The 23,829-nt window shown below is 43.9% G+C and overlaps 1 long non-coding RNA gene across 2 annotated transcripts; it reads right to left on the bottom strand.

The window, feature by feature from the left end:
• Positions 1–504: 504 nt before the first annotated feature.
• On the bottom strand, positions 505–23,420 carry LOC308466327. Of its 2 annotated transcripts, XR_013980754.1 has the most exons (4): positions 23,286–23,420; positions 1,899–1,968; positions 1,187–1,379; positions 505–661 (listed from the first exon to the last, which is right to left on the bottom strand). It is a non-coding gene; the product is annotated as an uncharacterized lncRNA (long non-coding RNA). The 2 variants fall into 2 exon arrangements; XR_013980755.1 differs by lacking the exon at positions 23,286–23,420 and having other exon boundaries at positions 1,899–2,185.
• Between the last annotated feature and the right edge of the window lie 409 nt (positions 23,421–23,829).

Genomic DNA, 23,829 nt, shown 5'->3' with positions numbered 1-23,829 from the left:
TCAATGGGGGAGAGAATGAAAAATGCACTTTGGAAGCCATTCGACTTCCGAGGCATGTTAATAAATGGAAGCAATTACTTCCTGGTTTTCGGCGTTCGGGTTCTGAATTGTTCGGCTTCCGAGACGCTCAAAAACCAAGGTTCCATTGTATTCCCCAAGAGAAGATCAGCATTGGAAACAAGGGGGAAGCAAGGGTTGCAGCATCAGGGTGGTGGGGCGTGAGGGTGTCAACTTGAATAAAATATTGGGGAGGAGGAAAGCACTGCCCCACATTATTGATCACATGATGCAGTGCACCCACACCATTTGAATGTCAATACCCATCAACCTGGGGGGCTGGCCCCCTCAAATATTTTATAGGGGGTGCAAAGTCCCCTCAGCTCCTAGGAATTGACTCCTATGGGAGGGTTCTAATTTCTGATTTGCCTCAGGCGCCAAAATGTCTGGGGCCATCCCTGACAGGGAAGAGAGAGAAAGGAGGAAACAACCCACAGGAAACATAAGTAGATGCTGGACATATTTATTCAAAGGAATATATTGCAAAGCATATTTTTTTCCAAAAATTTAAATCATGTATCATGCATTATATCAGGTGATTCATGGCAACAGAAGCAAATTGTTTCTTAGAGAGCCCGTCTTGAGGAACGCATCTCAGAGAGACCTGTTAATTGAAAAGAATGAATCCATAAGGGTGGAAAAAGCTCTTTTCAGCTTCAGGTTATTCAGAACACATTCACACACAGACACAAACCAAACAGAGCCTGCTATTTTTATACTGGTTTAGCCAGAGAATCACCACTTGATTTTGTGTAGAAGATCAGTGAAGATCTACATCAGTGAATGAAGATCTACATCAGGAACAGCGGGGGGGTAAAGATCTACACTGGGATATGTTGCCTTTGGGGATCCTGCCACCTGAAGCGGTCACCTCACCTTGCCTCATGGGAAGGCTAGCCTGGTCAGGTATACAACCACCAAAAACTGTTTACAAAATGTTTAGGGTTTTGTCCTAGAAACCATTCATGAAGTCATGAATCCAAGTTCTCCAGTGAAAAAGATAGAAGCTGGGCTTGAACTTTCATTGCAAGCAGTCACTGAATGACTGCTCAAAACAGCCCAGCTCACCTGGTCCCTAGCGGAGCGGCAGAAAACTCAATCCTTTACTACCATTTTAATGGACACTTACCTCAACTGGTAGCGTTGACAGGGAGAAAGACATAATAATACTGTGGTTGTGAGAAATATGGATTCTGTGAGGGGTATCCATAAGGCCCTTGTGCAAAGTATGGATTCCTTGCATAGGAAGGGAAGTAGGCTGGTTGTGGACGGAAGCGTCTCCAATACCTTCTTTCGTCACTTCCACTTCCACTCTTGCTAGCCTGGGAGGACAGAGGAGACAGAGAAGAACAATGGAGAGTTGGCATAGACATTGGTAAACATAAATGTATTTAACTCTGTGCTTATTCCCATGGTGAATTAAATAAATAAATAAAAATACTTCACTCTTCCTATGCCATTACTTCATTTGTAGATATAAGGAGCCCTTTATGGCAAGCCAAAGTTCATCATCAATCGTACTGTTTATCCAAAAATGCAACTCTCCTAGCCAAATGCAAGCCAGCATGTGATCAGCCAGTCTACCATTTCTGCTGCCTGCCCAGAACTGCAAAAATGGGCCACACAGGCGCCAACTCAAGGGGGCCCTGACACCCACAATTTTTTTTTTTTGTGGGCACCCAGCCTCCACCCCCTGCCACCACTGCCCCCTGCCACCGCAGCCTGCCACCACTACCGCCCAGCCTTCACCCGCCACTGCCACATGCCACTGCTGCCTGACCTTCGCCTAACCCCCACTTCCCAGCCCTTGCTGCAATTTGACAGCAACTCTCGATGCCTACCTCAAAATGAGCAGTGAGGGCCAGAAGGCAGGCAAGAAGGATCAGAGTCTTCATTCTGCTTGTTTGATCCCTAAGAGCAATGAGCAAAAACAATCTCATACAATCAACACTGAATGCTAGCGTTACTAAAATTGAACTTAGGTATTCACATGTGGACTGTGAGAGAGAGGGAGAATGGGCAGGGGCAAGAATTAAGAAATGATGTAGAATGGAAGTGAACAAAGTGGCTATATTTGACCAGAACATTCTGGGTATGTGGCATCTATCTCATTCCCCAAGTTGTTGTTGTTGTTACTACCTATAATTGGCGGTCCTAGCAATATTTAATAAATCTCTTTCACCAGCTGTAGTTTCACCTGGAGATTTTCCATATATATATATATATATATATATGTTTTCTAACATACCATTTTCAACAATAATTAAACATACTTTTACATCTTATTCAGTTTTTTTGACTTTCATCAGTCCTGTCTGAAAATTTTCCAGTCTAATCACTTGGTGTGCATTTCTTATTTTCCCTATTACATTTCAAACTCATAACCAATATCTCTATCTTTTTCTACTTTGTAACACTCCGTATATTTCTCCTTACAAAACTTCTTGTAGTCCTACTAGCGTAATTTGTTGATTACAGTTGCTCTTCAAATAATTCACCTGGAGATTTTCCAACCATATTACAGTCAACAAGCCTGGGTGGGTACCCTGTGCCATTCAGAAGACCCATACCATAACCTGAGATACTGAATCCAGTATGAAAACGTGGACAGGATCCAAAGTCATGATTTAATTTGGGTTGTGCTTGTCCAGTTTTATTAGAGGGAGGCCATAGTTCAAGGGTAGAGCCCAGGCTTTGCATGCAAGCAATCCCAGGCTCACCTTCTGGCATCTCTGATTTAAAAAAAGAGCACAGGTAAATTAAGAAAGATTCCAGAGAACTTGGAATTTCTGCCTCTCAGGGGAGACAGTGCTGGACTCTGTGAACTTATTCACTATAAGCAGATCTCATGTAGCTGCTTTCGTTTGGGTATTAGGAGGATGCTATTGAAAGAAAGAGGAGTAAATGTTCATTTTTTATTTATTGGTTATAGCTATTTTAATACTGTCCTTCGGTCATATGTTCTTAGTGTGGTTTACAAAAAATAATAATAAAGCACCATGCATTTAATGACCATCACTAACTATGCAAACTGATAAGAGTAGAGAGCACACACATTTTACAGGACATCAGAATTATAGAAATTATAGAAATGGAGTGCTAAGTCACAACAAGTCATTTGATTTTGATGTGAAAGATCAGGAGATGCTACTTCCACTGAACTCAAGGAGCTTAAGGCAGTTTAGATTTTGCAAGCTGGCTCTCGTCTTACTTTTCAACCTACCTATTATTCCTATTTACCATAAAAGTACAGACAAAGACACAAAACACATATCAATGCAAGTATTATTGCTTACCTTTTTTTTTTGGTCTTCACTTAGCAGCTTGGACTTCTCTCTTGGCTTGATACCTGTGATGTATCTGCAGCAGTTATATATGCTCAGAGGCTTCCTGGGATTAGGTGGGAAATCCCGCCAAACATCTTCTGGGATTAGAACATTTCAGCTTAATCTGTTTCTAAATGCACATGCAATACCTTTAAAATCATCTGTTTTGAAACATTTTGAAGACTGCAAGGACTATTGTATTCAGTCCCCACCCTCAAAGGAGAGGCTTTTTCACAAGGGCCCAAGATCAGCACTATAAGAGATATTTATCTTAGATATTCCCCATCACAGCCATTTTCCATGGCAACTTGGTGCTTTTTTGGTTCAGTGTGGGGGGCTGGGGAGGCAAAAAGGAATTAAGGGGACATCAGCTTTACGGTTTAAAAGTGCACACTGCTAAAAAATTCACGTACTTTGCTTCTCCCTCACTTGCTTCTGGCTCTGTTGCTGAGCAGCCAGGAGTAAAACCATGGTCTGGGCTAGCTTTATGCCTGAAGCTGCCTTTGTGGTTTTCTTTCTCTCCAAACAAGCCCTAAGCAGCAACTAAGATTTGTTTTTGACTGACCGATCAAAGTACAGTATTAGCTTGGTTCTCGAACAGAATGCGTTCCAGGAGTCCGTTCAAAAACCAAGACGCGGCTTCCAGTTGGTTACAGGAGTGTCCTGCAGCCAGTCAGAAGACGTGGAAGCCACACTGGACATTCAGCTTCCAAAAATCGTCCAAAAACCAGAACACTCACTTCCGGTTTTCCATCATTCGGGAGCTGAAACGTACAAGTTCCAAGGTGTTCAGCAACCAAGGTACAACTGTATTTTTGTGAGAAACAAACTACAAGCCTGGATTCAGACATAAGTCTTTTTTTCTTTTTTAAATTTAAATTTTATTTATTTTATGCGCAGACAAACAAACATAACACACAGACATTATATAACAAATAAAAATGGAAAAAAGGAAAAACAAAGGAAAAACAAAAATGGAATAACAATATTAACAAAAAGAACCATAACAAAAATAAAAGTGTACTGCACCTCTAAAATACACTAATGGACAGTATATTTTAACTAAATTTCAAATCCATTTTCTTTGATTACTTCCTTCATCCTCTACACGGGTCTGTTATCAACCATAATAATCTGCTTCCTTTTATCTTCTTTTTAACTCTCTTTATATTTCCAGTTAATTATTTATATTCTAACCATAAATCAATTTGCAAAAGTTAATTAAAACAAGTCCAACTAGTAATTTGCGGGCATTGCCTTTTCTGGTAATCGCTATATTTCTTCCAATCTTCTTGAAATTTTTGTTTGCTGTGACCTCTGATCGCATCTGCCAATCTTGCCAGTTCAACGTAACTACCGGTAAATAGTTTATCTTGCCATTCTTGTTTTGTTGGAATTATTTCTTTTTTTCCAGTTTTTCACAATCAGGGTTCTAGCCGCCACAGCATACACAGACATAACTCTAAGCCAAACTATGGCTTCGTTTCTGGCAGCAACAGGAGTGGCAGGAGTAGCATGTGGTTTAACTATGGTTTAATGTGAACTGCAATGACAAACCTAGACAGCATCTTAAAAAGTAGAGACATCACCTTACTGACAAAGGTCTGTATAGTAAAAGCTATGGTTTTCCCAGTAGTGATGTATGGAAGTGAAAGCTGGACCATAAAGAAAGCTGATTGCCGAAGAATTGATGCTTTTGAATTATGGTGCTGGAGGAGACTCTTGAGAGTCCCATGGACTGCAAGAAGATCAAACCTCTCCATTCTGAAGGAAATCAGCCCTGAGTGCTCACTGGAAGGACAGATCCTGCAGCTGAGGCTCCAATACTTTGGCCACCTCATGAGAAGAGAAGACTCCCTGTAAAAGACCCTGGTGTTGGGAAAGATGGAGGGCACAAGGAGAAGCGTTCCCTGTTCTGCCCATGTGTGTCTCTGGGTCCCGGAGCCTGCAGTCAGGGACTGGAATCAAGAGGAAGATGAATGGTGGAGATTGCCTCACCCTTCTCCTGTAGCTGACAGGGAGGAGGGAAGCCAGTCTGAATTACAGCTGAGCTGGCATTGTTGGGGAGGATGTTAACAGACAGGACTGTAAGTTGTTTTTATATGCAACAACAGCAGCAAGAATATTATTGGCACAAAAATGGAAGCAAGAAGAACTACTGACGAAAGAAGAATGGCAAATGAAATTAATGGACTATGCAGAATTAGATAAATTAACAGGAAGGATTCGAAACCTGCGAGACCAGAGATTCTTAGAAGACTGGAGTAAATACTTGAACTATTTGAAAAGCAATTGTAATAAAGAGATTATGCTAGTAGGACTGCAAGAAGTTCTGTAAGGAGGATTATGTGAAATATTGCAAGGAAGACTATGGAGAGAATTATTAGTTAATGATAATTAAAAGTAACAGAGAAACTAAGAAATGCAGAACAAGTGATAAAGAACGGAAAATCTTCAGAGGTTGTTGACAGAAGTCTAAAATATTGTATAAGATAAGAAGTTATGTTAAATGACTGTTGGAAATGATATGTTAAAAAATTAATAAAAATGTATATTAAAAAAAAGAAAGAATTACAGCTGAGCTGTGAGGGAGATAATGAGGCAGAGACTGATGAACTTCCAAGTTACGAAGGGTTAGAAGAAGCACGGAGAGAGATAGCCCAGCCAGCGGACACTTCATTTGACAGCATAGATGATCCATCTGTTAGGATATAGTTCCATTCCACCTTAAAAGGGTACAGGCATGACGTTTGTGTATCACATCCCTGTTTACTCCCAACTTAATAAGATAAAATTCAAGCAGGTAAAAACTATTAAAACCCATGTATTTTGTGCAGAGAAATGGCCACTTATGTGTGCATGCTTTAACTCACAAGTTTTGTCTCTACAGTGGTACCTCGGGTTAAGTACTTAATTTGTTCCGGAAGTCCGTTCTTAACCTGAAACTGTTCTTAACCTGAAGCATCACTGTAGCTAATGGGGCCTCCCGCTGCTGCCGCGCCGCCAGAGCACGATTTCTGTTCTCATCCTGAAGCAAAGTTCTTAACCCGAGGTACTATTTCTGGGTTAGCGGAGTCTGTAACCTGAAGCATATGTAACCTGAAGTGTATGTAACCCAAGGTACCACTGTATTTTGTACTCAGGTGTGCATATCAATAAAAAAAGGTGATGTGACCCAGTCCTTAATACATTATTCAATTTAGTAAATATTTCTTGCCCTTTTGAAAGGACTACATGCATTCAAGGGACGCAGGTAGCACTGTGGTCTAAACCACTGAGCCTCTTGGGCTTGCTGATCGGAAGGTCGGCAGTTCGAAACTGAACGAAGGGTGAGCTCCCGTTGCTCTGCCCCGGCTTCTGCCAACCTAGCAGTTCAAAAGCACACCAGTGCGAGTAGATAAATAGGTACCACTCTGGCGGGAAGGTAAACAGTGCTCTGGTTTCTGTCACGGTGTTCTGTTGTGCCTGAAGCGATTTAGTCATGCTGGCCACATGACCCAGAAGGCTCTCTATGGACAAACACCGGCTCTCTCAGCCTGAAGCAAGATGAGCACCACATCCCATAGTCGCCTTTGACTGGACTTAACCGTCCAGGGGGTCATTTACTTTTACCTTTACATGCATCCAGCTGAAATCTCTGTGATGACAGACCTCGTCTCCCACACAATCTGATTTGCCTAGGACATGGTGGTGAATCAACATGGCTTTGAATGTGGTGCCCTCGGTATTATATCCAGCTAAGCCTTCCGCTGGCTGTAGGAAGGTGAGCTAAGAAACAGAAACAAACAAACACACACACATATACAGGATGACTTTCACCACAAAGGATCAGCAGGTGTTGCCTAAGGATCAGCCTAAAAGCCCCAAAGCCCATCTTGTCAATTGCAGCTTAAGAAATGAAAGATTTCTCCCCACCCTTTGGGCTTCTTCCTTTCCTCACTGCAGCGTATCAGGGATCACATTCTTTCTGCATCTTCCAGTGTTTGCAGTAGTCCTATCTGGGCAGCTACACCGCAACTGAGGTGGTTGCCCAGGGGGTGATCTCATGTCATATATGCAGTGAATGTAAACTGCTCCTCTTTGTAGCTTGTTTGTGTTGTGATGTATCCAGCACAGTGTAGAATACTCCCTAGGCTTGGCAGGTAGAAAGTCCCATGTTCAGTCACTGGCATCTCCAGATATGGCTGGTTAAAGACTATGGAGAGCTGCTGCCAGTCAGTGCTGACAATACCAATCTAGATGGGACAAGGGTCTGTTTCTGTGTAAGGTGCCTTCCTATGTTCCTTCCTAGGATCCCAAGTCAATCTCATCAGCCTCATCACTACAGTATTGGAAGTTTTCCTTCCTTCCTTCCTTCCTTGCTTCCTTCCTTCCTTCCGCAATCACCTTTTTTGCAGTGCTTTCTTTAAGCAGACACAGTCTATTAGGAAAGGGACCCGAATTGTATAATTATTTGTTGTTGTTGTTGTGTGTTTGTTCTCATAATGGATCTGATTGTACCTTTTTTAAAATGAAACAGCTAGATCTTGAAGATATTTGATGACAATTAATGAATTAATGGTTTAATGGGAGGTTATGGGAGGATGGAGGCGGGAAGCATTTTATGCCCATTTGCAGATGTCCTACCAGCAGGCAAGGGCTCATGGGAGAGAACCTGTCCTCCCCTGTGATGACTTAATTGCTAGCTCTCTGCACTATCAATGTTTTGAAAAAGATTCCCTAGCATTTCCATGAATGGCAAAATAAAGACAAAAAATAGCACTTAACAGAGGCAAGTCCCAGAAAATAGAGACAAGCCCTGGTAGCGCACCAGCAGCCACCCTGTCAGGCCTACTGGAGGCGGTGGCCAGCTGGCCCTTGATATTGGGGGACTTCAACATCCATGCTGATGCCACTCCCTCCTCACAGGCTCTGGACCTGGTGTCTTCCATGGCGACACTAGGGCTCTCCCAGTTTGTTTCGGGCCCCACACATCAAGCAGGCCACACGCTGGATTTGATCTTTGGCATAGGTATAGATGTGATTATGTCTCCTTCAATGAAGGTGCCATGGTCTGATCACTACGCTCTGAAAGCCAGGATTGACTTTCCACCCCCACCCTGCTTAGGTGGCGAGCCGATCCACACGACGGTCACCTCCAGACTGGATTATTGTAACTCGCTCTACGTGGGGCTGCCCTTGAGACTGACCCAGAAACTCCAGCGGGTGCAGAATGCTGCAGCGAGACTCCTTATGGGGTCTTCGCTGCGATATCACATTCACCCGGTGCTATACCAGCTGCACTGGCTCCCAGTGGAGTACAGGATCAGGTTTAAGGTGCTGGTTTTAACTTTTAAAGCCCTATACGGCCTAGGACCCTTGTACCTACGGGACCGCCTCTCCTGGTATGTCCCACAGAGAAACTTATGGTCTTCAAATAAAAACATCTTGAAGGTCTCAGGCCACAGAGAGGTTAGGCTGGCCTCAACTAGAGCCAGGGCTTTTTCGGCTGTGGCTCCGATCTGGTGGAACACTCTGTCACAAGAGACTAGGGCCCTGCAGGACTTGACATCTTTCCGCAGGGCCTGCAAAACAGAGTTGTTCCACCAGGCCTTTGGCCAGGGCACAGCCTGACTCCCTCCTTCCGCAATCTTTGCGGAGCTCTGGCCCAATGGTTGCCATTAATTAATTTTTATAATGAAATGTGTTTAGAATGTTTGATTATTTGATTGTTGTTAGCCGCCCTGAGCCCGGCTTCAGCTGGGGAGGGCGGGATATAAATAAAAATGATGATGATGATGATGATGATGATGATGAATGATTTTAGAGTGTTGTGTTGTACTGTTGTACTGTTTTATTGTTGTTAGCCGCCCTGAGCCCGTCTTCGGCTGGGGAGGGCGGGATATAAATAAAATTTATTATTATTATTATTATTATTATTATTATTATTATTACATAAGGGCAGGTAGGAAACCCTGCTGACAGTGTGCATAACCAGCAAGAGTCTTGCAAAAGCATCAATACAACCTAGTCAGTGTCGAAGCAATGATTTTTCAACATCAACTTCATTGGACTGGTCATGTTGTGTGGATGCCTGATGATCGTCTTCCAAAGCAACTACTCTATTCCGAACTTAAAAATGGAAAGCGTAATGCTGGTGGTCAACAAAAGAGGTTTAAAGACTGTCTCAAGGCAAATCTTAAAAAATGTATTATAAACATGGACAACTGGGAAACACTTTGCCTGCGAACGCTCCAGCCTTTACCAATGGTGTCGTGGGCTTTGAAGACACTAAAACTCAGGACACAAGGGAGAAACGTGCTAAGAGGAAGGCACGCTTGGCAAATCCACACAGTGATCAGCTCCCGCCCAGAAACCAATGTCCCCACTGTGGAAGGACGTGTGGATCCAGAATTGGCCTCTGCAGTCATTTACGGACTCATTGTTAAAACCATGTTTATGGAAGACAATCTTACTCGGCTGCGAGGGATCGAAGAAGAAGGAGAAGAAGAAGAAGAAGAAGAAGAAGAAGAAGAAGAAGAAGAAGAAGAAGAAGAAGAAGAAGAAGAAGAAGAACCACCTGAAATATTGGTGTTTTGACCACCAGGCTCTGACCAACTAAGCTACCCACTTGAAAGATTTATTTATAGACCACTTTAAAGTTCTCAAAGAGGTTGACAGTTTCCTGAATACTAACCTCGTGAATGTACTCAGATTGCTCCTGTCATGTTAAGAATGACTGGTATTGTTTTGGCAAAGGCAGGGTTGTGTAACCCTGTGGCCAGCGACTTCCACGAGCTAAAGCCTAATATACCACTGACTTCCTTATCTATCCGGATATAACATGTGAGATTGCACTACTTTAGCAACATTTCCCCCGTGATTGGTAAATGACTCAGGGACCATTCTAAATTTTGCATATTTCCCCTTGCCATCTATGTCTGAGGAGCATTAGAGAGAAGGGCAGGGAAGGAAACAATTAGCCTCAAGATTAAGCAACGTCATGTTGACAAGTTGATGGCATGCGTGAGTTAATAGCGACCTGACTATGCTCCTACACTCTCAGGCAAAGGCTTACCAAACAGACAAAAGATGAGCCAGGTTTGCGGTAGACTGCATTAGCAAGACCACATGCAGTTTCAGGCAAATGTTTTGATCAGTAAAATGGGAAAATATATAAAGCTTTAAGGATGGGTTATATAAACCTATTTCTCAGTATAATCTATAAGCAGTAGGAAACAGCTGGAAGATCATGGGTCAAAAGCAGCCCATGGGTGAGTGCTAGTTTGCCTCAGCAGCCTTATAAAAACTGCTGGATTTCATATTTTCAAAAATGGGGGATCAGTCATGATTCCATTCATTGTCCTATCAGCCTCCAGTGCAACTTGGGATCTGCATAACACTTTTTTTGGTTGTTTAGTCATTTAGTCGTGTCCAGCTCTTCGTGACCCCATGGACACACCAGGCACTCCTGTCTTCCACTGCCTCCCGCAGTTTGGTCAAACTCATGCTGGTAGCTTCGAGAACACTGTCCCACCATCTTGTCCTCTGTCATCCCCTTCTTCTTGTGCCCTCAATCTTTCCCAACATCAGGGTCTTTTCCAGGGAGTCTTCTCTTCTCATGAGGTGGCCAAAGTATTGGAGCCTCAGCTTCAGGATCTGTCCTTCCAGTGAGCACTCAGGACTGATTTCCTTAAGAATGGATAGGTTTGATCTTCTTGCAGTCCATGGGACTCTCAAGAGTCTCCTCCAGCACAATAATTCAAAAGCATCAATTCTTTGGCGATCAGCCTTCTTTATGGTCCAGCTCTCACTTCCATACATCACTACTGGGAAAACCATAGCTTTAACCATACGGACCTTTGTCAGTAAGGTGATGTCTCTTAGTAGAAATAACAAATTATTATTATTATTATTATTATTATTATTACCCACACTTCCATGTGTCCGAGCAGTTTGCTGCTTGCCTCATGCTTTCTAGGCATGGCTCTGAGCTGTTTTGCTTTTGTCCCACTGCTTTCCCTTGGAAAACTCACTCTTTAGTGCTAAATTGGAACAAATGACAACCTGCGGAAAATCCAATTGTAGTTTGTTCCGATTCAGCACTAAATGACAGGTTTCCTCAGGGGGAAGTGGCAGAGCAATGTGGATGTAGCTTCTTAGAGGACAGTCCTACGCACAACTAACTCAAAAGTGTCTCATTGCACTCAGTGGGGCTTACTCCAAAGTAAGTCAGTATAGGATTGCAGTCCCATTGACCTTTATATATGTCTAAGGAGACATGCATAGAATGTTAGCATTTTATTTATTTATGTATTGAAATGTTTATAAAACTATACACACTTATAAAGCACCTTTGGGACAAAGTTCACACAAAGTGGCACACAGCAGTATAAAAATATCTTGACAAGAATATACGTAACACTGTTTCAAAATCATCTGATGAAGAGTTCTGCCAAACTTGGCACTCTGATCACTGTCTTGTGATACTTTAGTGGATCATTCTGACCGACAATAACTCTTTGAAGCACTGTTGCAAGGGTGGAGAACCTGTGGTCCTCTAAGAAGTTGATGAACTACAGTTCCCATCATCCCTGACCACCAGGGAGCTGGTCCAACAGCCGCAGGTTCCTCATCCATGCTCTATTTATTGCAGTGGGAGAGTTAAGCGAGTGCTAGAGATTTTGCCTATCCCTTTAAAATAAATGCTGCATTAAGTTATCCAAAATAAAAATGGGCTTGTGTATCATGGTAAACTCCATTCTCACAAATGTAATATTTTGTAACTATTATGCAAATGATATGTTTGACTATTTGCATGATTGATTCCGCATCTGCCAGTCAAAGAGAGCATCGGGTGTGAAGCACGACATGCATGCTCCATTCTCTGCCGAATCTCTCTTCTTTCATATCAGGTGATTCTGCCCATTTCCCACACTTCCAGCCTTACCTTTGCAGAAAATCGCAGCAGAAACAAAGCCAGGATGCTGAATTTTACATTTAACATCCATTTAGGACGCAATCCTGTCTACCCAGAAGTAAGCCTCACAGAGTTCAGTGGGACTTTCCCCCAGGTAAAGATGTATAACATTGCAGCCTTAAACCCTCACACATAGCACAGGACACACAGTTCTAAGTGTGTCGTGGGTTTTCTTTTCCTCCCCAGCAGGGGCGAAACTAGGCTTTATGTCACCCAGGTCAAAGACCCAGTTTGACACCCTGCCACTCACATTTGCGTACGCACACACACACACAGGCTGGGAGCCTCAACGGTGCGCCTCGGAAGGCTTCACCCAGGTCAGAAAACCCAGCTAGCACCCCTGTAGCTATGGCACTGCTCCCTAGTAACATGGTTTCCTTCCCTCACCCTCCAAAAAACCTTTTGCCTTCTTAGCTCTCTAATGTTGTGCAACAGAATGTGCTGGGCAAATAAGTACTCCTACTTGACCCCAGCGAAACCATAACACATGCACAAACTGAGAACCTTGGAGCAAGCTTTTCCTAAATAAGCAGAATTGTGTACTAGGCAGCGGCAAAAAGGCATTTCAGAAGCAACTGTACATTGTTCAACAACCTCTGGCTGCAGAAGCCAGATCCTTGTCATCACAAACATCCTAGCCTGACAAGGCCTCCATTGGGAGACGACTTGAGTAGTTAGGGGGGTTGAAATATGTAGTCTTGCCGTCCCTGAATGTTTTTCTTTTCCAGGACGGTAGAAGCCTAGCGAAACCAGTCTCCTTGATATGATACAGTTTTGCAGTCACCCCAGTCTGGATTTTTGAAACCTCTTGTATTTGGGGGATATTTCCTTGTTGATACATGATCTACTGCAGAACACCTCTGTGGACATTTGCCCTGGATTTCCTGCACTTTGTAAGGCGTCCTCGGGTTCAAAGTAGGATGTTGGCAAAGGATATGCACTTCTCCTTTGCGCCTCCAATATTGTGGGAAGACGGAATAAGCACGGGGAGGATTGCAAAACGTGCTCCCTGCTTCAACCTCTGATGCTGCAGGTTAAAGGGGAGTGCAGGAAGGCTTGCAAAATACTTCCCTGGATAGCTCAGTCAGTAGAGCATGAGACTCTTAATCTCACAGTCTCAGGTTCAAGCCCCACATTGGGCAAAAGATCCCTGCATTGCAAGGCACTGGACTAAATGACCCTCATGGTCTCTTCGAATTCTACTCTTCTATGATTCTAAGAGGGCACCCTGGAAACCACACACACACACACGCACACAGGAAAGATCCTCGGGGCACAATCTGAAATCCACTGATGACAAGCAGAAATGGCCTTTGGTTTGGACTCAGTCTGACCCTTATGTTTCCCTCCCCTTATGGTTTTGATCTATGGGCTTCTTTTAAAATGAGGCTGCATTTTTAATTGCATTTAACCTGTATTTTAAATTGGTTTCCCCCCCCTACTATGTTTTTACTGTAATTTTACTGGTGTTAGCTGCCCTGAGCCAGGCTCTGGCTGGGGAGGGTGGGGTATAAATATTATTATTATTATTATTATTATTATTATTATTATTACAGCAGGAGGCACTCAAGGAGGAAAAGACGATGCATTTGATCGTGTCTCTGATTTACAAAATCAAAGTTGTTCACTGGTGTTGTTTTCTTGAAAAGCATCCTATGCACTAATAGCAAACTCATTCTTGGAGTATGAGTTTGCTCTTATAGCCAAAATAAAGGTAAAGTGACCTCTGACCACTAGGTCCAGTTGTGGCCGACTCTGGGGTTGTGGCACTCATCTCACTTTATTGGCCGAGGGAGCCGGCGTACAGCTTCCGGGTCATGTGGCCAGCATGACTAAGCCGCTTCTGGCAAACCAGAGCAGCGCATGGAAACGCCGTTTACCTTCCTGCCGGAGCGGTACCTATTTATCTACTTGCACTTTGACATGCTTTTGAACTGCTAGGTTAGCAGAAGCTGGGACAGAGGAACGGGAGCTCACCCCATCGCGGGGATTCAAACCGCCAACCTTCTGATCGGCAAGTCCTAGGATCTGTGGTTTAACCCACAGCGCCACCCGTGTCCCTTATAGCAAAAGCGGCTTGCCAGAGAAGAGACAGAGCCACAACACTAGCTTCCTCTCAGGTAGGTCACTGTTGCTTACCAGGAGGGGCGGCCCAGGTGGCTGCAAGGTCAGTGCGGTGCAAAGCACCACCAGGCGTGCCAGATTTGCAACCTTCTGGTAAACAACAGCAAGCCAACAGCTTGCTATCTCCATCAAACCTCTTTTGGTACCATTCATGTGAAAGAGGAAGGAATCAGCAGTCTTAGGGGAACCCCAAAGTTAGTAGAAGTACAAAAAAATAGGAAAAGGTTTTTTAAAAGGGGATGGAAAACCTTGATGAGGACGGGTGACATGCGGTGAATTTTTTCGTAGGGGAACAGATAGGACCAGAGGTGCCAGCTTGCAAGAGCTATTGGAGGGGTGTGGCTGGCTGATGTCACGCATTTGAGCATTGCACCTCCCTCCCTCAGCCAAACAGAAGCTTCCCAGGCTTTGGAAAGGAGTTGCAAGCTTTTAATACTAGAATACTCTAATCTACCCGGAACATTTAAGGAACTCGCCTAGTCCCCCTAGTCCATTGACCACAAGCCACTGATGAGGACCAAACATCTTGGCGGGGACAGAATGGGAAAACGGGAGGAGGGGAATGGAATATCCTGCAGGTGGTCATAGCCAGCTGCCTGGAATCAAGAACAGGAACATTTCCCATTGCAAACTTGTGGGTTTTGGTTTTTTTAAAAAGGAATCTTAGTGGACAGGTGCTTCTAACAGCTCCACAAAAGACACAAATCCAACCTCTACAACTTTTCCTATCACTCTGTTTCTGTGCTGCAGAAAATATTTACCTGTTGACTTGCTGCAACTCAGCAATCAACAGCTGGAAATCAATAGCTGTGGCTATATTGATCACTGCATCTCTTACTCTTGGGAAGGATCTGCCTGCTGATAACCCATGGAAGAGTCCCTGACCATTCAAACAGAGGCAATTGGGAAAGCTGCCACCAAAATGTAATTTAAAACAGAAATTCACTACTGTCAAATTTTGATTCCATTATCACATTGCAATGTTTTTGACCCTGTGGCTTTTAGATTGTAAAGCCATATGATGAGCCAAGATGAAAATGTTTTAGATAACTAAGTAAATACAGAGACATTCAAGGCAATTTCAGAGCTCCTCTTGATGAGGAGAATTCAGAGGGTAGATAGAGACCTGTTGCTTCCACTAAAACTATTTAGATCGTGTCATTCAAATGTATCTGAAGCTGTGCATTGAAATGGAAAGCTCCACAACCCATTGTAGCTATTTTAATGGCCGGCAGATGGCAGAAGAGATACAATCTCTTTCCCAGCCTTTTCATAAAACATTGGCACTGTCTGGCTCCATTATCCTTAGAGCGTAGGGCAGAGTGTACAGACAGCAGTGTTAAAAGGTCTGCTTTTTTCTCCATACTATTGCATGTTGTGTAATACTTGAAGACTGGCATAGCAGCCTCAAAGGCACACTTAACCTCTGAATGTGAATTGCAGTGCAATTGGGAAATTCTGGCGTACCAAATGTGTCACCTTACTTGCCACTTCAGCAGACCCTCCAAGTTTCCCTATTATTATTACTATTATTATTAGCCAATGCTTCTCCAACTACATCTTTAAAAAAGCATTTTTGCAATAGCACTTAAGTGAGAAAGTGGTGTAAAGCTTATGTAATGTAATGTTTCTTTTAAAAATGCCCCACTGTCTGCATTGATCTTTATTGCATGGGAAGGCGAGTTCCCGAAAATGTCTGGTCCGCTGCCTCACCCCAGAAAGGGCACTGTTACCCCAAGGGTCCTTGCTGAGGGAAGAGCTTCTGACCCTCACTAGCAATTTACAGCGGTGAAGTCTATATTTCCTTTAATACAAAGGAGACAAGCTTCATGGATAGTAATCAGGTCATCATGCTTAAACGCATAAGCTCTTTGGCACTAAATAAATAATGGGTGTGTGTGTGTGTGTGTTCCTCTTGGAACTTTTCATTCAACATCCCCTCAAGTAAACTGTGTCTCCATCTTCTCCAGCTGCAGCAGGTACGTCAAACCCATTGGTGTGGATGGAACAGAGGCTCCATCTGTACCTTTAAAGCAGGAGTTCAGGGATAATTTTTGTCCTGCGTCTTTGCTTCTCGATTTGTATTGTTATTTTATGCACTGTGACTTGCTGTTATTTTTATAGTTTAGAAATTATTTATTGTCATTGTTAAGAGTGAATTTCTGTTTAATTATTATTTGCTGATATTCAGTTTTACTGTGTGCTATTATATTGTAATGAGTTACTGAATATTACTTTATTTGATACAGGTTGTTTATTTTAAAGTTATGTTTTTATTATTACATTTTTGAATTGTATCAGATCTGTTATAAGGTGTGTGATCTTTGTTGTTTCTTCAGCTTGTGTATAATAATATAGAAAAGCATTATAGAAATAATAATAATAATAATAATAATAATAATAATAATAATAATAAATTTTTATTTATATCCCGCCCTCACCAGCCGAAGCCAGGCTCAGGGCGGCTAACAACAATAAAATAATACAACATTCTAAAATCATTTCATTATAAAATTAATTCAAATCAAATTGATGGCAACCATTGGGCTAGAGTTCTGTGAAGATTGCCAAAGGAGGGAGTCAGGCTGTGCCCTGACCAAAAGCCTGGTGGAACAGCTCTGTCTTGCAGGCCCTGCGGAAAGATGTCAAGACCCGCAGGGCCCTAGTCTCTTGTGACAGAGCGTTCCACCAGATCGGAGCCACAGCCGAGAAACCCCTGGCTCTGGTTTTTTTAAAAAGCAGTGTTAGGCCGCTTTAAACAGTCATTCGTGGCTTACCTCAAAGAATCCTGGGAACTATAGTTTATTTGTTTGGAGACCTCTGTTCCCCCTATAATTCCTAGAGTGGTTTAACAATTAACCCCTCTTTGCGAGGAAACTGTAGCTCTGTAAAGGGGATAATAAACAAACTACAGGGCCCAGGATTCTTTGGGAGGAGCCGTGACTGTTTAAAGTGATATGGTACTGCTTTAAATGTACAATGCATGTTATAGAGATACCCACAGGGAAAAGTCCCACATCTCGAATAGTGAAAAAGGCGAGTTGCAATTCCACTTGTACGTTACAGCAGAAGAGCAAGGGTTTCTTGCTCCCGTCTGGAAGCAGCTACCGACTGCTATCGTGCTCTTTCTAATTTGTGGTAGAATTCAAACAAACCTTGAATTTTATCTTTATTTTGCTTAAAACTGCAGCCGAGCACACTCTGGGGACCAGATTATCCTCCCAGTTTTCCAAACAGCCTCTGCTTCGCTGACGTCAAATGGGCTGCTATATTCTATGTGCCAACTGGGTGCATCAAGCTTTTTAGACCCTTTAAGGGAATAAAAAATTGTCATATATATATTTCCATCAAGGCAGCACTTACTGATCAGGAGGCCTGATTAAGTGACATTGCCTGCTTATCTATCTACAGACAGATAAAATAAAATGTGCATTAAAAGAACAAGATGGACAGTACGTAAGAAATAGTAATATGGGAATGACGTAAGTAGAGGAGTTATGGTTTGCATACAAAATGTCCCAGGTTCAATCCTTGAAATCTCCAGGGAAGGCTGGGGCAGACTCCTGCCGGAATCCCTGGAGAGCTTCTGCCAATCAGTCAATAGGAAACAGCATGGTGGGTTGGAGACACTTTTGAGATGTCCAAACAGGTGAGTCACTGCCGCTTACAAGGAAGGGTAAGGTGGTGGGCAGGGGAGTGCAGTGCAAATGTGCTGGCAGGACCACTGGGTTGGCTCCGTTGGTATGTTTGCACCGCACCACCCTTGCCACTGCCTCTCCTGGTAAACAGCAGTGCCTCACCTGGCAGGAGATCAGAGAACTGCTTCCACCCTGCCGTGCTGCCAGTGGGCATGCAGTCTTTTGTTGAATCTTACAAGGAGGAGATCCTCAGATCTGAGGATCTCAGCCAATGGGCAGATTCACATGGGACGTGGCGGTCTTTCAGACGCTCCAGCTTCAAACCCTTTAGGACTTACAAGGGTCAAAAGGGGCTCTTTGACTTGAGCTTGGGAAGAACCTGGCAGCCAACACAGCATGGGTCCCATTCAACAGCCTAGTATCCTGAACCTGGTGCAAGCACTTGATGCATTTTCAAAGGCAGCCCCACATACAATGTATTGCAGTGCTAATCTAATGATGTTAGCAAAGTGTGATAGGAAACTGTGGCCAGATGATTTCTTTTGCAGAAGAGCATGCTCCTTGTCAATCAACCAACTCAAACTGGGATAAGTCACATCATTGACAGCTGTCAAACTGGCTCTAAAAGCACCCTCAAGCTGCAAACCTGGTTTTCAAGGAGTATTGCAAACTGCTCCACAACAGGCCAGGCACCATTGTTATGGTCTCATGAACCATCTCACAATACCTTTAGTCTTCTTCAGGAATTATTACCCTAACGAGGCAGGATGGCTGGGAGAACAGGTTTAGCCTCACCCACAGGGCCACATGATTCCTTCCAGCCCCTCATGTGATGGAGTAAATTTCTGTAGCAGGGAGTCTTGCGTATCCAATGGAGACTCCCTGTGCAATCGAGAACCCTGGTCTTGAGAACCCTGCATTTGGAACATTATCAAGACTGTTGATCAGATTACACCTCCTTGCCCAAATCAACACACATCTCAATGCAGATATTCTCAGGGCATTGTTTCTGCAAACACATGAGGCTGAGTGTTTCCAGATGTCCATCCATATTTGGAAAATACACACACCATCTCAGGTTACCGGAATCTCTAGCCTGAGTTATCTGGCCAGTAAGTTCATTCCCTTGAAGAGATATCATAAAAGTGAAAGAACTCATTGCAGTGTCAGCCAGGGAGTATCCTGTTTTCCGCTTTGCACAATTTTAAAGCCAAAGCAGATTTATATCATTCATCAGCGTCTTTATGTATATATGTATACATGTATATACACACCTAAATTTAATCATTCTGATCTGAATTGAGGCTGTAGCATAAGTGAGAGGGAAGTTAATCCATTGCCCTGATGACAGTCCTTAGTGGAGACCCCACCCAGTTGCTACTTGCCTTGGGGGAGAAGCTCCCATGGACAGCAATGGGAGCTTCTCTCCCAATGCAAATACCAACTGGAGGGGGCCCCAATATGCACTGAGAAAGCAGCAGAGCAAGGGTTAAAGCATGTCCCGCTACTGCTTCCATGGTGAAGCTTATCATTTGGACAAGGAGCTACACGAGTACTTTATTGTCTCTCTCTAACAAGAACAAACACCAGAAACATCTGGTGCCACCTAGGGACTTAACTACCTACTGAGTATTCAAGAATCCGAAAGAACACGTAAGGTCTTAAATCTGCAGGCTTCCCAATCCCATGGGTCAGTGGTTTTCAACCCGTGTGCCATGACACCCTGGGGTGCCTTGAATGATAGTCAGGGGTGCCATGGGCAACACTGGCCTCTGGCCTCCTTTCCTTCCCTCCATCCTCTGATGTCCTCTCACATCTCTGCCTCCCAAAGGCAGGCAGAGACAACCCAATGGTGCCTCTGGGGCTGGCCAGGGAGTGCTGATTGCCAGGAGCTGAGGCAGCCTTAGAGTAAGCAAGCAAGTGGGTGAGGGAGCCTAGCCACCCAGTCCGCCAACCCTTGCAGTTGGGAATGGACAGACAAGTGGGAAGCCAGGCAGGCAGGCACTGTGCTGGCCTTTCTTGTGCTTGCTGTGTGCAAGGCCTGCCTGGGAGCTAAGGGCCCTGTGCATGCAGGCCCAACCGTGCCTACTGCTGCCACTGCTATCTCCCAAGGTAAGGTGCTGGCCTCATGTTCACTTTTGGCCAGTCTCTGTTGGGGCACTGAGGCTGGGGGCCTCTTCTTCCCAGACCCCTGTGGGGCAGTGTGAGGAGGCACCTCTCTTTGGGGCAGGAGGTGTTTGGCTTAGAGACCAGGGGCAGCAGCACTGGCTTCCCAGAGGACTCCCAAGGAGAGGGGAGAAGAGAGGAGGCTGAGGGAACCCTCCACAAGGGAGGGTGTTTGAAAAAGGGTGAGAGGCTGCCAGCTCTGCAGGCAAGGGGTGACATAACTGGGCTCCTCAGCCCCACAGGGGCGCCGCAGAAAGAAAGTAGTTGGTCAAGGGAGCCGTGGACTCAAAAAGGTCCAAAACCACAGGTATCTGGTTGGCCACAAATGAGAACAGGATGGTGGACCAAATGTACTTTTGGTCTGATCCATCAGGATTTTCTTATGTTGATGCCCCTCATTTTAGAGTATGTGTGCACCATCCAGTCTGCCTGCCCTGCATCCCCTAACTTAGCCTGCTGCCCTCAGATGCACTGCTGTCTCTTTGCCACCGTTGGAAGGAGTTTCAGCTCTTGGTCTGATTGACATGGTACATGGAATGCGAGGAGGCCACCATCTTGTCCTTTGCCACAGGCAACACAATGTATTGGTGCTGGGCTGGTTACCATGTACACTGATAAGCTTGCACACCATTTTGTGACATTTTGGTTGTCCTCACAAAAGTATCACCCTTCTATGGATTTTCGAATGGATAAATATGTCCTCCACAACTTTGTCAGTTTAAGAATTCATCTGGACTTATCACCACATGTTGTGGTAGTTACTCCCCTAAGTTGCTTACCAATAATGTGAAAAAATACTTGCTCTTGTCTGTCCTGAGCATACTGGCCCTCACTATTATGAATTGTGAAGGCAGAAATAAAACATTGAGATTCCTCTTACTGATTGCACAAGGCACTGTGAAAAATAAAAATAAAACTACAAGTCCCTGCTGATGGTTTGCCGTCTAGTCTTGTTAACCAAGTTATGTTAATCTACAAATGGAAAGTTTAGTGCTGTTGGGTCACTTTTTATATATGCTTCTAGAATTGCCACCTGAATGAGAAGATGTTATGTCCAACTGAGCATATAAAACATATATCTTTGCAACTCAACTAATTCTCTATTAGTTCTAAATGCAGAGCAGTGCAATGTCCCTGTTTTGTTTCTGATTTATCTCTTAAAGGTTTGGTGCTGGGATCCACTGCACAGAGGCTCTAAGAACAAGATGGCAATGGTTGTTAGGAGTGCTTCATTGCATTGGTTCTTATGACCCTTAAACGATAAATGAGTATTCATGTTGTAGGTGAGGGGTTGAGACCAAGAGATTGTAGGGTGCCTAAGGCAGTACAATCCTATACAGTAGAACCACGGGTTAAGAACTTAATTCGTTCTGGAGGTCCGTTCTTAACCTGAAACTGTTCTTAACCTGAAGCACCACTTTAGCTAATGGGGCCTCCCGCTGCCGCCACACCACCGCAGCACGATTTCTGTTCTCATCCTGAAGCAAAGTTCTTAACCCAAGGTACTATTTCTGGGTTAGCGGAGTCTGTAACCTGAAGCGTCTGTAACCTGAAGCATCTGTAACCCGAGGTACCACTGTACATGCCTCAGAGCATTGGAAGACTGCAACAGCCCAAGGGCCTATCCATTCTCACATTGGCCAATCAGATGCTCATGGGAAGCCCAAATACTACTCAAGAATAACACAAATCGTTTCTTTCTCCAACTAAAAAAGTGAAATTGCTCCCAGCTGCAAACTCCGGGAGCAGGGTTGTGAAATTTGGTCACCAGCATTTCAAGCCGGTCCTAGCAGCTGTTTCCATCTTCCCATTTTCCATCCAGGGTAGGAGAACGTTGACACACATCCTCCTGCCACCAGCTCCTGCCTTTTTGCTGCTGGTCACCCATAACCCAGAGCAAATATTCTTGCTTCATTTTCCCACTTGGAGATGAACAGCTGGTTTTAAAAAATGGGAGAAAAAAATGCAGAAGCAGAACTACCCATGTTGTGTAAGTCACTGTTCAACTCTCTTAGGCCATGCACACATTGAGAAATCAGCTGTTAGCTCAAGGCCACATGGCAGCAAGTAATATTTTCTGCAGAAGATTAAATAAGAGTGTTCTAGTGCCAAAGGACGAGGTCAGATCAGATATAGGCATTTGGAGACACAGATCAAGGAACTCAGTGGCCTCTATGCCTCCCCCTACCCCCCAATAATATACAGGAGCAGGAACTGACCAGCTGACAGGCTGTACAGATTAAGTACTGGATGAGGCCCATGGAAGGACGTACCTCCTTGGCCACCCCAAACGTCGGCATTGTGCATTCAAGAACAAAATGTGTAAATTAAGTTGGCCATGTTTACAAGTATATCCCCATATGTTTTGCTTGGAGAAGGGACTGCAAAGCAAAGGCTGAGCAGGCAGGATTTCTGATCCCTGGCAACTCCAGTTAAAAGGGTCAGGGAGCAGGGGTCTCTGCTTGAGACCCTGGACAGCTGCTGCCCATCAGAAAAGACAATACTAATCTTAGCTAGTACAAGACAGTCTTCTATAGTCAGATTTAGAAAAGATATACCTTGCAAAGGGCAAAGAACAAACATAGCAAAAGTGGAAGAATGCTGAGTTTAGGAAGCCAGCTTAGGAAGTTTAGGTTATGTACTTTTTTGCGGTTTTATTTGTTTTTCCCGGCTGTTTTTGTTATGTTGTAATTATGTGTTTTTTCCACACAAGCCATCTTGAACATGCTTTGAACCAAGCACAGGTGGCATATAAACAAAATGATTGTATGCATATATGTAATGGTAAAGTTTCTAACAATCCCAGTCTTAATTAGCACATGTTGACATTTGCAGCTTTGCTTGCTGTGCGGTGGATTGGAGACAATCCAAAAACTAAGGCTGGAAGTAGCTCAGAGCAGAGGTAATGAGTTATAATCTTCTTATCTGACATGAGCTGCTGAACAACCTGCCTTGGAAAATTACTGATATGAGGGAAAACCTTGCTGTTTTAGCATGAAGAAGAGTTATGTCTACCTTGGGAGTCGCTTGGGGTAACTGGTTATCATGCTTTCCCATCAGTCTATGGGGCTTGTGGTTTTCATGCTGCTTGCATATTCCGGATGTCTGGAAAAAAGCAAAGCCGAACAAAAAAACCAAATGAAGATCTGCTCAGGCAGAAGCAGAAAGATTCCTGTGGAATGTTTTATTTCTTTTTCTTTAAACAGATAACCCCTGGCTATATTGCAAGACGCCTTTGAAAGCAAAACTGAGCACTACAATGCATAGTTTGGCTCAGCCCTAAGAAAAGTGCTGCTGGTTCAGACCAGGGGTGCCAACTTGAATAAAATATGGGGGGGGCAGGTAAGCCCCACCCTGCATAATTTACCACAAGATGCAATGCACACACACCATTTGAATGGCAATGCCCACCTGTTAAGTTGTGGGTGAACATATCAGACAACACAGCGATTCTTCAGACAGCTCTTGTTTATTCAAAGGCCAGAACAGAACTGAGCTGAAGGGTTCAGCCAACCTGCTTATATAGAGCTCAACTACAAAGCAACAGTAACAACTTTCT

The sequence above is a fragment of the Podarcis pityusensis genome (genome assembly GCF_964106645.2).
Source record: "Podarcis pityusensis genome assembly, chromosome: 17".
In the NCBI taxonomy this organism is placed as follows: domain Eukaryota; kingdom Metazoa; phylum Chordata; class Lepidosauria; order Squamata; family Lacertidae; genus Podarcis; species Podarcis pityusensis.
This window is presented reverse-complemented; position numbering and strand designations above follow the sequence as displayed.